Genomic DNA, 17,427 nt, shown 5'->3' on the forward strand with positions numbered 1-17,427 from the left:
TCTCTATATATTTTTAGTTGTCCAGCTAATTTCTTTCTATTTTTTTTTTTTTTTTTTTAGTAGAGATGGGGTCTCACTCTTGCTCAGGCTGGTCTCCAACTCCTGAGTTCAAACAATCCTCCTGCCTCAGCCTGTCCCAGAGTGCTAGCATGACAGGCATGAGCCACCATGCCCAGCCAAAAACTGCCTTTCTGATCTTAGGAAAATCACTGGTCTTATCCCTTGGACAAGGAAATTAGATTGCATGGTTGCTAATGACTCATCTCATTCTAAAACTCTATTATTTCTTGAATCAGTGTATCAACAACATAAAATGTTGGGAAGCTGCCATTTGATCAGCATATATCACATTTGTTGCACGATATTCATAGCTCAGGTACACATTAAAACCACCTTTTAGCACACTTTGTATTAACTTTCCTTTTATATGGATTTATGGTTCTTTAACATAGCCAATTTGTTTCAATTGTCAGGATCATGTTTCACATTTATATATTCAATTGCATAGCCCCCCTCTGAAGTAGGAACCCTTTTCTCAGGCTACTTGGCTATTGCCCTTCCTGATCCTATTTCAGAAATTTGTTTTTTAAATTAATAATTAAGGATCCAAGGGTCCCTACAGCTGAGAAAGCTATACCATTAGGATTTCCAGGTGATTTCTGAACAAATCTTGAATATATTAACACAGTTAATTAACACAATCAACACTATAGCCTATAGTCTACATCATGTGGCTTTTATCTAGATTTGTACTTTCTTTAACTTAAAACATTTGTCTTTTGTTTCCAAAAGTCAAAACTATTTTTAGAAAATACTCAATTACTGACTCAACACTCAAACTATGAGTGTCACGGGTTTTCAAGACAAGAAAAATTCTTTCCACACTGACATTTAATTTAGAGATTGAAATAGAATCCTAAAAAATAATTTAAATCTAGTTATCTAAAAAAAATGGTTTCAATAAAGGATAAGGCCAGTACATACATGTCATCAACATTCTTGTTAAGATATTTTGAAAAGAACCCTTAATTTTTTTCCACAAAACAATTTATAGAAAGAAATCTTCTCATTATTAGCCAAACTGAAAAAAACATTCTGAACATGACTTGAACGTTTCCAAAGGAATACAGCTTCCAAAAATTTGATGTTTTTTGAACTACATGCATGGGTAAATAGTTCTATTTCAATGCAACTGTACCTTTAATGTCAAAAAAGTTTTATTCCTTGGGGCACTTTGGAATGAAATTAAACATTTCAATGCCCTATTTTAACAACAAAGATGGCATGAGAAAAGAACATTTCAAACCAATGTCTCTCAAGAACATAGACACAACTACTCCACTAAAAATTTTAGAAAACTGAATCCAGTGATATATAAAATATTGTCCTGACCAAGGACATCCTCAGATGCGAAGTTGGTTTAACATGCTGAAATCAGGAATTTAATTTCTCACATTAAGTTCACATTAAATTATAAAATAGAAAAGTCGTATAATCATCTTGATAAGTACAGAAAATATATTTGATAAAATTCAATGCCTATGATTTAAAACCCTTAGAAAAGTAGGAATATAAGATCATTTCTTTACCCATTGTTAGATTACCTACCAGAAAAAACCACTACAGCAAGCATCAGAATTAATGGTTAAATGTCGAAAATTTTCCATCTAAATGAAATTAGAAGCAAGACATGGATACCCAACATTAGCATTACTTTGCGATATTCCACAGTAAACATCAAGTTAAAACCTAGCCCTGGTAGTCAGACATAGGTAAATACATGGCATAAGGATTGGAAAAGAAGAAACAAAGCTGTCATTATTCCCAAATGATATGATTATCCAAAGGTATTTAGAGACAAGCTGTTAGGAGAGGTAAGCAGTGTAGAAAATCAATTAGCAATGTAGAAAAACCAACTAAATTTCTATGTCTAGAACAGAAAATTAAATCCCAAAAAAAGATCCCATTTGCAACCATGTAAAAAATTCCTAGCAATAAATCTAACAAAAGAACTTTTAAGGAGACAGATCTGGAGTACATCCTGCTGCCATTAGCCAGATGGGTTGGCACAGTGAGGTATCCTGGAAAGTACAAAGTTTGTGATCACAGTGATACAGGGAGAGTGGAAAGATGATCGCAACGAGTATAATGCACTTGACAATTTCGATGAGGACTTGGTCCTGCTGTCAAGACGTGTTTGAGAGACCATTGATCATGGCACTTTATCATATCCTAACTTGCACTGCTGATGGACTATTCTCTATGACACCCTGTACAGCAAACCCATCAAAGCATGGGCTATGTTTTATTCTTTTATAGAAGACCCCTTGCACAATAAAGCACTTAGAGCCCAGTAGGTATTCAATAATATCAGTTGGTGAATTAAAAAATCATTTCAAAACAAATTACTGAGCTCTTGGGATATATTCATCAAAACTGTGTTTTTAAATTAGAGCTGGCATTTTGGGGTTTTTATTAGTGTTAAAAGTGGGTTGTTGATAATAGCAAGTGTTGACAGGGATATGGAGCAACTGGAATTCACCTACGTTGCTGGTGGAGTCTAAATTGATACAACCAATTTGGAAAAGTGTTTATCAGTGTGTTCTAAATATAAACATAGGCCTACTCTATCAGACAGTAAGTCAAGAACAGACATGTCCACCAGAAAACATGTATAAAAATATTCATATTCAGAAGTTTTATTCATAATAGCCAAAAACTGGAAATAACAATCGACAGTAGAATAAATAACTACATTATAGTATATCCATACAATACTTCACAGCAACAAAAAAGAACAAACTACTGTTATTTGCAGCAACATAGATGAATCTCAAAAATGCAATGAAAGAAGCCAGACACAAAGTAGCACATACCTTATGATGTCATTTGTATGCAGTTCAAGAACAGGCAAAACTAATCCAAGACGTTAGATTAGATTAGAGGCCAGAATAGTGGTTATCTTTGGGAAGAAGATATTAATTTGAGGGATGGGTAGTTAGGGAGCCTTTTTTTTTGGTGCTAGATGTGTTCTACATCTTGATCCGTGTGGTGATTACACGGGTAAATTCATATGTAAAATCTCATTAAATTGTACACTTAAGATTTGTGTACTTTGCATAAGTTATACCTCATTAAAAAGGTAAGTTAAAAGGAAGCAATGTTGGCTGTTTCCCAATGCTTAATATTTGTTTTAATCACTTTAATTATGGGAAGCCAATTTTCTTTTAACATATTTTTGCTTTTGGCTATAATTTGAATGTCTAAACACTTGAAAGGATGGTTTAGCCAATCAAATCAAGGATAGTACTCTACTCCTTACATGGGTACATATAAGCCATTCAAACTGTCTCAACAGTTTTCTCCTCATTAACATCTAAAAGGAGCCCTGACCCAATTCCAGACGCAAATAGAGAACAAGACAGGCACAGAAATGACTACTACCTCCATCCAACTCCATGACCGAAGGGCCCCCCCAAGGTGTTTGAGGCAGTGGCTCACGCTATGAGGACTCCACCAATTTAATAAGACACATACAGAGATGGTTCTGATTTTTAAAACTCTAAATTTGATAGGCATGAATCTTATATGAGTCAGTCCCTACCTAAAGACCTATGATTTAAGGAGTCTTAGAAGCTGAGAGTGGGAGGCACTTGGTAACTATTACTGACACATCTGATGTCTGTATGGTCAAAGTATAAAAGGCAATTAAGAGCCACCAAAAATCAGAACCAGGAAGAGTCCCTGCCAGCTGTCACTCTCTCTGCTGACAATATGGCTAATATGGCATTTGCACTAAAAAGGCGCTACACATATTTTTAAGTTAATGACTAAAGCATAAAGGAGCTTTTTTGAAAGTAACTCCAGAAGAAAATTACCAATATATGGAAAAATTCTATTGGGAACTCGCAAAGATAGGCATTATCTTCAGCTTTCACAGCCAAAGCCCACTGAAAAATGACCTCAGCTAGTTTAGCCACTGACTTTAGAGAGCTTTAAACCAAGCCTATAGCCCATCAGCAAAATGGGAATGGAAACCTTTGCCCTCCTGGCTACCGGACAATGGCTATCTGGAAAGCTAATGTATAATATGCCTGAATTTCTTCAAAGAAGATACTATAAGTGTCTGAGGGGGCCTACAAACACAAAATGGATTCATTTCAAGTTATTTGGATTACAACTGCCTGCCGCATATTCACCAAAAAACAAGTCATCACATTATTTTTGGAGGGGGGTCCTTTAGCTAACTTCCCATATGAATGGAAACACACACATGTCACATCATAATTTCTTATTTTAAATGGCTAGATACAAATCATGCACCGTCAAGTATTTTTCTCATTTGAAAACAGTAAAATCTGCCGGTCAGCCAGAGAAACATTAGCAATGCAACAAAAATATTTAAATACTTTCCCTGAAAATAATGATCATGTTTTCATATGCCTTATACATTTTAGAGTCCCATCCCCCCTACTCCCATAACATCATAGAGCCACTTCCCCAGAAGACCTGCATGTTCATCTACCCATCACATTTCATCTCCCCAGATGAAAAAAAACGCAGACTTTAAAATTCACACCATTAACTTTCTCCATTTCTTGTCATTCTTCATGAAGATGACACAGGCAGTGAAGAACAGTACCTTAGCCTTACCACCGATTCTAAGAGGAAAATCACAGTCATTTTCAGAACAGGTTAAACACAGGAAATCAAGAAAGCAAAAAGCAACAAAATTTAAGAATCTCTCCTGGGAAGAGGCTTACTAATGCCCAAGGCTCATATATCAACAAACAGACACAGGCTTCTTTGACCCACAAAAGAACCACTTTATGTGTACACACTATTCACAAAGAACGAGTTTTAATTCAGCAAATATAAGTTATCCCAGTAGTTCAAATTAATTCTATTTACCCAACTACAAATAAAACAATCTCTTCTTTTACCCTTTGGGTAGATAATGTTGCAAGCCCTACTTCTATGCAAAAGGAAAAAAAAAACTTGGATAACACATGCTAACAATGGCATTTCACAGGACCATTAAAAGTTTACCACTTGATGTGTCATTATTCAGGGTCACTCATGATAATTTACACTAAAGTTTTCCAAGGAAGTCCATAAAGTACAAAAGAGACTATTTTTTCACTGTGGCTCAGTGAAGATAAATAACTCACGATGAGAAGTAGTTGAGTACTTTCTCTAGAAAATTGTCATGCTCCCGAAAATCATATTTTAAAAGTAAGAGGGATGAGTTATGAGGGATTCCGAATCAAAAATGATACTCTTTACAACCAGTGGGAAGTGACACTAAATGATAAAAACACAGAGCGCAGAGGACGGAATGAACTGAAAGTGAGTTTTGCACCTCCCACCGGCAGATCATTTAGAAGGGTTGTACGCTCCTATGGCTGTGGTTTTACTTCGATTTTAAGACAGGAAAAAGATGAAGTCAGCTTGGTTCATCTTCTCCTCACCCTGCTGTACCCAGAAAATTAGTCCTTCCCCATTTGATCAACACAAAATATTAATCCATCAGTGGGGAGTGGCTTTCTCTCGCTCTGGATGGAATCTTTGGCAGGTGCCAGGACCTTTCTGTTCATTCTTTAAGAGTCACTTAAAGTCATAAATCATCCCAATGCCTTTAAATAATCAATACGCCAAATCTTATCTACGACTTCCATCTCTCCTTCCAAGTCTAGGCTGGTTTCAGGAAGGGGGGGTGTCAGGCTTCCCTCCTTCCATCCTCGAACCCCCTCAGGCATTGGGGTGCAATGAAGGGAGAAGAAAAGGGACTAAGACAATTCTTATGAGCACTGCTTCCCTCATTAACTGGTGACCCGTTCTCTGGGCCTGGCAGATGTTTAACGCTCATTCTTTCTTGGATGAGCTGTTCTAGTCGGGCCTTGGGAGAGTCTTAGTTCTGGAAACCATCTCTCCTACAGGTCCTCTGACCTGGGCAAACGCATCCTAGTGCTGATGGGCTCTTGCAACAACTTCTGCAGCTGCCTGGACTCAGGCATCCATTTTCAATATCTTGCTCCTGGTGGGGGGGGGGGTCCTCTCTGGGTGGCCGGATTTATCAGACAGAACCACACTGCTGCTCTCTCATGTGTGGCTCATCCCTGGTACAGGGACAATCACTTAGTCTCACTTTGCTCAACAAATTCCTTTCCTCCTAGGAAGTTAATAACCTTCATTCTCTGTCCATTCCCAAACATTTTGATTTTGGTTATTAAAATAGTCCAATATATAAACTGTGTAGCACCAGCACCAAAGCCGCAGTCTGCTCACCTCTCAATGCCTGAGGGTCAGGAGTCTGTCCCGTGAGGTGTCCTGCACTCCAAGGAGCCCCACTGCCATCCGCAAGGTTCCAGATGAGACAAGAAGGTTCTGGATAAGACGGGAAAGTTCCAGATAAGACGAGAAGGTTCCGGATAAGACGGGCAAGCTGTGCCCAAAATCTTCTCTTTAAACACTTCTCTCCTTTCTTTAGTTGGATCATTTTAGAGCTGGTTTGTAAAACTGCCTTGTCTGCCCATTCACACATCTATTGAATTTGGATCCCTAGTGCAAAATGCGATTTTAAAATTCCATTACACCTCTGCTCTATAATCAGAGTGGCTGAAGAGGCTCAACGTATTAAGTAATAAATGAAGTGGTTTTCTTTGCTCCAATAACTGACAACTAGCTGCATGTTGAATGTACCCCTTTTCCCTGGGAAGTTAGTAACCTTAACTCTTAGTTCATCCCAAAACATTTCAGTGGATTTGGGTTATTAAAATAGCCCAGTATATACAGCACCACCTACAAAGTATTCTTTCCTAAAAATAACTGAGCCTGGACCTAATCAAGTTTCTCAATCTACCTACCAGCTTGCAGGTAACAACAGGGATAGAGAAACAAGTCAAACGACACCATTAGGAAGCAATCAGTTAAGAGCATAAAACTTTATATAGGATGAATGAACCTGCTTCTCCATCAAATCAATGTCATAAAAAAGAGGGAAATCTTACAACAGAACTACATAAAAAAAGAGACAAAACATATTACTCAAATGCAAAATGTGAACCTTGTTTATATACAAATTTGAAGCACAACTATAAAAAGATACCTTTGAAACAACTGGGGAAATTTGACTATGGATTGGGTATTATATGATATTAAAGAATTAATATTAATTTTGTTAGGAACAATAATGTATAATGGCTTTGCAAAAAAAAAAAAAAGCTCATTATCTGTTAGAAATATATACAAAAGCATTTCCATGTGAAACGGCATAATGGCTGGGAATTGCTTTGCAATATTCCCACACGAAATGTTGTTTAAATAAACCAACATAAAAGTTGGGGAGGGAAGGATGGATGAGATAAAACTGGAAAAATGCTGATAATCGTTGAAGTGAGGTGATGGGTTCATGAGAGTTCACTATATTCTACTTTTCTGTAGAATATATAAATATTTATATTAAATGTATTACATAACTATATTTAAAATATATATCTGTAACATTTTTAATAATAAGTTTCTTTGAAAAAGGTCCACATTTCAATCTCATGTTCAAGTCTAAGTTCCCCTCCTTTCTATAGAGCAAGCCAAGTGGGTGGTCTAAGGGCTCAGACAGGAAGGGGTGGGTGGGCAGAGGTCAGGAAGGGGGTGCTGTCTACTCTTCACACTACCCCCCCTTCTGTGGTCTCACTTCTCTGATGATAGAGTCGAGAAAAGGCTGAGGGGATCTCTCCCCACCACTAGTAGCCATTGCCTTTGCTGCTATCCTACTCTCTTACATGACAGCACCTGTTGTCACCTCTCTGGTGGCCATCACAGCTGGAGGCCCCACCAAGCCTTGCTGGCAGGGGCTTCAATCCTGAGCAGCTCTTCAGGGCACTGATGATCTCCTGCTAGGGCTACCTGCACCTTCCAGCTGACCCCCCAGCTGGTGCACCATGCCACACTGCTCTGATGGGACGGCCTTTGCACCCCACCTAGCGACGGCCCAAGCTAGTCTTACCTGTCTGGGCCAGGGCCAACGCTTGGGTCTTCTCCCTAGTGGGCTACTACTTGCATATCTCCCCGAGACCATGGCTTGCAGAGGGACTGTCTTGTTTCCCCTACAACTGGTTTATACCAGCACATTCTCTCACCAGGGCTTTTTCCTGCCCTCCATTAGCAACGGAGCAGGCCAGCAAGTGCAGTCTCTCAGTAAACATCCAAGAAGAGGGCACGCAAATTGTATAAGCAATTGTCTTGCCCTCCGCCCCCACCTCGGCTCAGAAGCCTGGCGACATCGAAGCTCCATTAGCCCCTCTGATCCCCTTTGGGCAGGAGAGAGAGGGGGGCACAGCCTTTATTTGCACAGAGTGTGCTCACAAAGAAAGAAAGAGTCCACCTCCTCCTCTCTCCCAGATGTCCTCCACATCTGTCACCAGTCAAGGTCTGTTAGAAATAGACTGGGAGTTGTATTTGGCCTTGGAGAATTTACAATTTTGTTCTCAGCAGGATACTGGCTCTGCTGTTGGGGCTTGCTGGGGGGAGTGGCAAAGAAAACCCCAATTAGCAACTCCTACCACCCTGTCCCTGTCGTAGGTGTCAGGTTACCGGGCCAGGCAGTGAAAATATAACTGGCAAATACGACACACTCCCACTGGGTTTGAAATAACAATGGGTTTGGGGCCAGAATCTGCAGCTTCTCAGCTGTCTGACTCCAGTAAGAAGCTGCAGCAGACTCTGGAGTTAGGAGTTTGTGTCTTTAACTCTTAAAGTGAGAGGCGGCTGAGATGCCGCCCAGATGCCCTGGAGCGCTCATAGCCAATGACTGAACGCAGCTACTGGCATCTCCTCACGAGGGACGAGGGACGTGAGTCCAGCCCTCTGCTGCAGTGAGTACAAAATTAAAATAAAGAGCCTCTTGGCACGCAGGGCAAGTGGATCCTGTAGGTGTGGCTGCACTGATTGGGGCTGTGGAGAAAATGATGCCACTGTCATAGCCCACTTTCACTCAGCAGATGGGCTGGTGCCTGTTCCAGATCAGCTGCAGCCTCCGCAGCTCGGGGGCCGGTGGCCTCGAAGGCCATCCCCAAGGCAAAAGGCAACACGTGACCTACAGATGCCATCATCAAATTCTATTCCCCTGGTGAGTCACTGTGCCACTTGCATAGTAATTTATCACAAATGCTAATGTCCTCTCTCTCTTTCAAGCCCCGCCCTGTTATGTGAGGTTGGCCAGCACACGGCCAAATTGGAGGACTTCAGGATAACCCATTGGAATGGGCCTTTGTCATGCTCGGGGACTTTGTGTCCCCCCTTCCTGTGCGTAGGAACCAACTGCCTAAGACCCTGCTGCTTCAAGGAAGAAGACATTGATTTTCCCAGCCTCTCCTGCATCTAGAGTGAACCATCAACTCTGTACTTTGAGTGAAAATAAATTAACTTTGATTTAAGGCACCATATTTAGAGGTAGCACCATATTTAGGCTTAGCCTGGACTTTAAGACACAAGCAAAATGAATGGATTCTGTGCTGTAGGAGTGCAGATCCTACCACTTCTGTGTTATCTATGGACTTACATTCATGTATGTGTTTGTGTGTATGTGTGTATGTGCGTGTGTGGTGTGTATCTCTCTTCGGGCCTTCACAGCCAAATCTAGGAACGGTGTAGCCCTAGCTATCTCCATTTTCTCATCTCTTGAGTCCTCAGTCTGACTTTGGATGTCCCACCTCCAATACCCCCACTCGAACTGTCCCTCTTAAAGTCATGCCTGATTTCCATATTGCCAAATGCCAGGGACATTTCTGAGTCTTAACAACCCCGGTACCTCCTGGCATCATGCCTCCTCTTGGGTTCCCGACATCACCCTCTCCTGGAGCCCCCTGACCTCCCAGGCTGCTTAATTTCCCTCCCCTCTGCCAGCTCTCACCCTTCCCTGAGAAGGTAACATATTAGGAATTCTCAAAGACTTACTCCTTTTCTCTTCCTCTTGTCCTAGGCAAGACCATATAATCTTCCCCATTAGGGTTGAGACTTCTGCCTAAACCTAATTGCTCCAAAGTCACTGAGCAACTGGAATCGTGTTTCAAAGGCTTCCAAAACCTGCCCTTACTGTGGGTTCAAGAGGACGCAGACCAGTGAGGCTGAACACTGACAACCACAACTTTACACAGCCTGTGGCTTCTGGGGTAGGTTTGGGCAGCTCAGTTGTGATTCAATGACACATAAGAAGCACGATCTGGGTCAAGCCTGACAGTCTGCGACATTAATAGGCTTGGCTAAAGTGTTTCTTAAAAATACTCCCATTAAAGGCAACACGACTCAAAGTGACAATAAAAGCAGTAAAGAAGCCATGTCTGTCACCCTCCAGCCTTGTGACTTTTGAAAGATCACGCACCTCTGCGGTTTTTTCATCTGCAAATATAAGAGTTAAATTAAATGATCGCCTCCCATAACTAACATTTGAGAATTCTTAGTTCCCCGACTCTAGAAGCTTAGAGTCATGCGCCCCTGGGCAATATTATTTGGTATTCTGTAATTAAGTTACAGAGCCAGTTAATATTACTCATACTGTGCTTTTGCAAGTCTATGGTGATTTTCATATTGGAATGTCAAGCCGAGCTGAAATAAAGTATTTTTTTTTTTTGACAGAGTAAGGGTTAGCTTGGAATTTGAATTAAGAGAAAGCTTAGGCTAATAGTTAAGCTTGGATTAATATTTATTTTACTAATGTGAGCTTTATATCACACAGTGATATGTTATTTCTGCCAGGAAACTGTTTATGCCATTATAAAATTCTAGCTAATGCCACTAAATCCTAGTTGTAAGGCACATTGCCAGTAAACACCATCACGTACCTATTCAAAAACTAAAAGAAGTATAATCTAAATATACTCAGAGGAGATAAATGAACGGATCTGCTGACTTGCCACTATATATATATATTTTCCAGACTGTGTCCCAAAATGACTACTGACCAAAAGCAGTCTCGGTGCAAAGCCGATAGCTGCGTATAATAAGCACTAAAGCATCAAGTATTAATATAAGGTATGTCTTTATTTTGTTTTCCTTACCAGAATCAAGAGCTTGCTATCCAGATGAACAGCAAAGAAGCTTACCTACAGCATAGTGGTTACCTGCGACTGTCACAGGTAACCACCTGCAGAGGCAGGATGGGACGGGGAATATCCAAGTGGATTTTGGAATAAAACAGATTTAAATTTTAATTTTAGCCCCATGAGTCTCTAGCTGTGCGCCCTTGGACAAGTCATTTTATCTCCCTGAGCCTCTGGATCTCATCTTTATTTAAAGAGCTACTAAGAAAGGCCAGGTATGGTGGCTCACACCTGTAATCCTAGCACTCTGGGAGGCTGAGGCGGGAAGATTGCTTGAGGTCAGGAGTTCAAGACTACCCTGAGCAAGAATGAGACCCCGTCTCTATGAAAAATAGAAAAAAATTAGCCAGGCATGGTGATGCATGCCTGTAGTCCCAGCTACTTGGGAGGCTGAGGCAGGAGGATCACCGGAGCCCAGGAATTTGAGGTCTCAGTGAGCTACAATGACACCACTGGGTGACAGAGTGACACCCTGTCTCAAAAAAAAAAAAAAAAAAAAAGCTACTAAGAAGTACTCCCAGGGCAATAGAAGATAATTATATGATACATGTGAAATAGGTTACATAATGCTTGGAACACTCTATAGAAACTGGCTTCGTTTTCCTTCTTTCTGGCCCACCCTATGGCAAACCCCTTCTGAGCACTGTTACAGGAGCATGCAGATGAGCAAAGGCTCTTTCCTCCAGCCACAAACTAACAGGAAGGCAGAGGCTCTCCTTCCGAGTTTATACTCGTGAGTAACTCCTGCATGCTTTGCATGGCAAGGCTAGTGACACGTGGCTGGAGAGAGAAAGGCACAAACGGTCCTCACTAGAGCTCCTCATCGGCCACACAGGCGCAAGCTCCATGCTCTTGCCTCTGATGAAGCATTTAGCCACGTGGGCATTTCTACAAGTGATGACACAAAGCTTGCAGCATGGGGGGATGGATGTGTCTAAGTCGGTTTCAGTCCCCCAAGTTCTCACCTGAGCCCTTTCTGGAAAAATCCATCAGAGAATCCTGTGGCTGTGCCACAGCACATTACTACCCTGCATTCATTCCCCGAGTGGTAACTGTAAGAATTTGCAATCTGGGTGAGCTATTTCCTACCTGGCTTCTCGTGGCATGACTGCCAAGGAATAGAGACTCTAGATGTGTTTGGCCATGAGGCGTAAGGTGAGAAGAACGCATCACAAAGAATCTCTCTCCAAGAGAGCTTCAACATGACCTCCATATTACCAAATTACCAGCCGTACTGACCAGAGACCCAGGTCCCAGGAGCACCCATCCCGAGGAACACAGAAAACACCCTTCACTGTGCTCTCTCTTTCCTGATTCTTTACGCCCTGAAGCAGTCTGCTAGGCTGGAGCCGCAATGGAGCCGTGCCAGTGCCCGGCCTGCAACGACCCGGAGAGTCCCCCGGAAGCCGAGGACCTCTGAGCCCTCCCGTCACCTCTGTTTCCTCTCAACATGAAACCAATGGAGCTGTGAAATGGAGACACACTGCAGCCTTACAGAAGAGAAACAGACCCAGACTGCTCTTCCACATGAAGTCACTGTCAACATGTTCTAGAACATACAAGACTCCCTGGGGCACTTAAACAAAAATGCAGGTCACTGGCACCCCCCACCCCCAGACATATAGAATCAGAAACCCTACCAGGGAGGTATAAATCACACTTGAAATCAGGTTTTCCTAAAGTGCAGTGCTTGTCAAAGGCCAGCGAGTGGGACACTGTCCCTAGGAAGGTTGAGAAATGTCATTCGGAAAAAGGATTGTGTAGAGAAAAAGGCTGGGAAGCCCCAGGTGAAATGAAACATATATCTTTACTTTAGTCCCCCAAGAATCTTCACAGACTAAGGCACATTGTATCCTACAAGAGAGGAATACATTATGCAATATTTTTCCAAACTTAATGGATCACAAAAATCTCCTCTTAAAAAGCATCTCGTAGCACTAGTCATCTCTGGGAAACACTTTGGGAAAGACTGGTCTCATGTTCTTGTCTGTCAACATTTATCTCTAGAATGCAAATCAAAACCGACGCGAGATATCATCTCACCCCAGTTCAAATGGCTTTTATCAAACAGACAGGCAATAACAAATGCTGGCAAGGATATGGATAGAAAGGAATCCTTGTATGATGTTAGTGGGAATGTAAATGAGTGTGATTGCTATGGAGAACGGTATGAAAGTTCTTTGAAAAACTAAAAATAGAACTACTTTATGATCCAGCAATCCCACTGCTGGGTGTATATCCAAAAGAAGAGAATTTAGTATATCAAAAAGATATCTGTACTCCCAAGATTACCGAAGCATATTCACAATAGCTGAGCTTTGGAATCAATCTAAGTGTCCATGAATGGATGACTAGATAAAGAAATTGTGGTACATATATACAATGGAATATTATACAGCCATAAAAAAAGAATGGAATCCTACCATTTGCAGCAACACGGATGGAACTGGGGGACCTCACGTTAAGTGAAATAAGCCAGGCACAGAAAGACAAATCTCACACATTGTCACTCATATATGGAAGCTAAATATTAAAAACAATTGATCTCATGGAGACAGAGAGTAGAATGATGGTTATCAGAGGCTGGGGAGGGTAGTGGGGAGGGTGGGATAAACCGGGGATGGTTAATGGGTACAAAAATACAGTTATATAGTTACATAGAATGAATAATATTTAATAACACAACAAAGCAACTCTAATCAAAAATAAGTTCGGGTATACTTTAAAATAACTATGGAATTGGAATGTTCCTAACACAAAGAAATAACAAATGCCCGAGGTAATGGCTACTCCAATTTCCCTGATTTGATTAATTCACATTGTATGCCTATATCGAAACATCACATGTACCCTATAAAGATATACAACTATTATGTACCCCTAATAATTAAAAATTAAAAAATTTTAAAAGAAGTAAATAGGAGAAAAAGACAAAATACATGACATGAATCATGTATTTTATCTTGCAATGTAATGCTGTCATCTGTTTATTTCGATTATACAACAAATACTGTTTTCAGTAAAAATAAATAAATATCCATAAGTATCTTTAGCTGGAAGGACAGAATGGTGAAAATAGTCATCTAAAAACGTGTTTGTGTTCTTGCCCTCGGGGCTTTGCCGACTACACACTTCTGTATAGTCAGGGCTGGAGTATGGGGACAATAATCGCTGAAAATTGACTTCATCTGCAGACTCATTTAGAACCAGGTGGTGAGGATGCAGTTTCCTCTTTCTCCCCACCTACGATGCTATTCTGAACAACTCAACGCTTTTCTAACTTGGTCCCAATATAAACGAACCTACGTAAGAATTAAGTAATAACTAGCAAGTTGTGAATGAAAATAAGACTATGCACACATCACTGAATTTCTTGGAATACAGTTGCCCGACATATTCATGTTCTCGGCAATACTGCAAACCTGCACGTTCCTCCTTACATAAAGATGAAGTTGTAAACATCCCTGTGTGCCGTTATTCTACTGGTGAGTAGCGCGGGCATAAACACCCCTGCATTACAAGAGAGACCTTCGAAAGGACAGTAGCTTCCAACCTAGGTGACATATGATGCCACAGTTATCAAGGGGCAAGGCTCTCTTCCCAGTTTTTCCCTCTTTTGTAGAGTCAGAATTTTAAACTCTCAACACAGATAATAGACTTCTAGCTATTAATATAATCAGTTTCGTATCTGTACTCCCTTTGTGACCAGCATTACAAATATACTGCAAAAAAAATATACACAGGGGATTTAGTTGGTGATGATGAAACTACTAGTATCATACCAATACCTTGAATATCACATTCTAGCCAGTCAGAAGAACTTATTACAGATGTGATTATTACTTCTGTAGAGTATCATTGTATTGAGTAATTTATGAAATAAAGCTCATCTAAGCAAACTTAGAATCTAGTAACTTACATCCTACCAAAATACTGATTACCTCAATGTAATATTACCCATAAACATTGCACCCACAAATTACAGTACGGGTTCCCATGCACTCAATGAACAAATGTGCTAGATATCTCCTGTGCACTAGGCAGTGTTCTAGGAGTCACAACTACCCCAGCAAAGAAGAGATAAAAACCCCTGCCTGCATGAAGCTTTCATTCCAGATCTGGGAATCCTAATATTTAACAAGTTAACTGGCTTTTTACCATGTCAATTTTCTTGCAAGTTTTCTTTGCTGCTATAACTCCTATCTTTCATCGATCTCAAAAATCTTGAAATGTTAGCCCTGAAAGAAATTCCTCCCGCAGCTCTGTGTACAGCATGAATTCAAGATAGGTGGGCAGGGCCGGGCACGGTGGCTCACACCTGTAATCCGAGCACTCTGGGAGGCTGAGGCGGGAGGATCACTCAAGATCAGGAGCTCGAAACCAGCCTGAGCAAGATCGAGACCCTGTATCTATTAAAAATAGAAAGAGTGGACATATAGGAATGACATTTATCAGGTGTCGGGCAGGTGGGAGGGGGAGGAAGGGATGGGTATATACAACCACAACGAGTAAGATGTGTAACGTTTGGGGGATGGACACACTTGAAGCTCTTACTCGAGGGGGGAGGGGAGGCATGGGCAATATATGTAACCTTAACACTTGTACCCCCATAATACGCTAAAATAAAAAAAATAAAAAATAAAAATAGAAAGAAATTAATTGGCTAACTAAAAATATATAGAAAAAAATTAGCCTGGCATGATGGCACATGCCTGTAGTCCCAGCCACTCGGGAGGCTGAGGCAGGAGGATTGCTTGAGCCCAGGAGTTGAAGGTTGCTGTGAGCTAGGCTGATGCCATGATACTGTAGCCCGGGCAACAGAGTAAGACTCTGTCTCCAAAAAAGACAGGTGGGTGGTGGGCAGAGGACCTGGCTCCTAGCTGTGCTTGTTTATATAATCTTATCAGTTCTCCTGAGTTCTCTGAGCCTCAGTTTCCCCATTTGTCAAACAGCATTGGATTTACAGTCTGACTCAAATACAGTAGTTGAGGGGTATTTGAAAATGCATGGGGATGGGCAAGCATCCTGGTTGACATGATCCTCAAGTGTGCACAGGAATGCCAAATGTCCCTCGTGTGACACACAGGCAGCTCCTAGTTATCATTCTAAAGCTACCTAGTCTTGCAAACTATTCTCTGATTCCTTTTAGGAAAGTCTCTTCATAGCTGATGCTCAAATAGATGAAATTAAAATTATCATGTCACCCAGATCTAATTTCTACTAGGACCTAGCTTATTTGTGCAGCTATTGTATCTTGTAATGAAAAGATATGAACGGTATTGCAACCCTGATTTTGAGAAGATGTATAACATTCTTCTACAGCCTGAATTGGATAATTCTAAAATATTTCCGCAAACAAATCATTAATCTGCAGAAATTGGGCGGCTTGCGGGGAGAGTAATATGTGAATCAAACCAAAAAGGTTAAGTAAGAAAATCTGATCACATCAACAGTGTAGTTAAACAGCTATTCTTTTCTTCACTGGTGAGTAGGATGTAATATAACACTGCCTAAGAGGTTAAAATCAAGCCTGTCTAGCTCAGACACAGCATAAATGAAAGAAGGAATTTTCACCTTCTACCAATTAGGTAGAAATGTCATCCTATTATCTCTGCCTCTTGCCCACATGGGGTGACATTATCATCTCTCTCCTAGTGTTATTTAACCCCAACCTGCCCTTAAGACACATATTTGGGTGGCTGAGAGTTATAAAACGGTTATAAAACATCCCCAGATTGATTTTTTTTTACCTAAATTGATGGTTCCCAAACTATGCACTGGAGGCACCCTGAGGCACCAAAGGGAATTCACAGTGGTGCCTCAGGATATTTTAAATTTTTGAGTAAAACCTAGAGCTACTAGACATCTGTTGGACATTATGCAAACTACTAGCTCAAGGTAGCTCACACTCTCAGAATTAGATTGAGCTACGTTCCTTTTGGCAATGTATCTTTGCAAAACTGCTTTTTCAGTGGTTCCTGTAATAAAAGCAACTGCTGCACAAAATGAGGTTGTTGGTGTATAATCTGATTCCAAGATTGAGGCATTGTGCAGAACTCAGAGATGTACATATCCTATTATTAAGTAATTGTGGTGATTTAAGAATGAGACAAAGAAACTATTAGTTTTCTTTCAATTTATTCTATTAGTTTTTCAAACAGCTACTAAGTTATTAGGACATAATACTTGTAGCTGATGGACCTAACTACTTAATTTAAAAAACTGTTAGGTATTTCCTTTGGCCAAGGGATGTCGGAAAAATTAATGAGACCCTAATGGCACCATATACTGAGAAAGTTGAAGAACCTCTCACCTAAATCTCTTTGTCAAT

At 40.7% G+C, this 17,427-nt stretch overlaps 1 protein-coding gene across 3 annotated transcripts in view; it reads right to left on the minus strand.

Annotated features, from left to right (window-relative positions):
- Positions 1-17,427, minus strand: part of CSGALNACT1 (chondroitin sulfate N-acetylgalactosaminyltransferase 1) — a 275,401-nt gene that overhangs the window by 121,332 nt on the left and 136,642 nt on the right. For 2 of the 3 annotated variants that reach the window (XM_012785057.2, XM_012785053.2), the window contains exon 4: positions 6,289-6,387. The exons of the other annotated variant lie outside the window; for it this stretch is intronic. The gene's annotated coding sequence lies outside the window, so the exon portion shown is untranslated. The remainder of the gene's footprint in view (positions 1-6,288; positions 6,388-17,427) is intronic. 3 annotated transcript variants of the gene reach the window in all.

Source organism: Microcebus murinus, chromosome 24 (assembly GCF_040939455.1).
Source record: "Microcebus murinus isolate Inina chromosome 24, M.murinus_Inina_mat1.0, whole genome shotgun sequence".
Classification (NCBI taxonomy): domain Eukaryota; kingdom Metazoa; phylum Chordata; class Mammalia; order Primates; family Cheirogaleidae; genus Microcebus; species Microcebus murinus.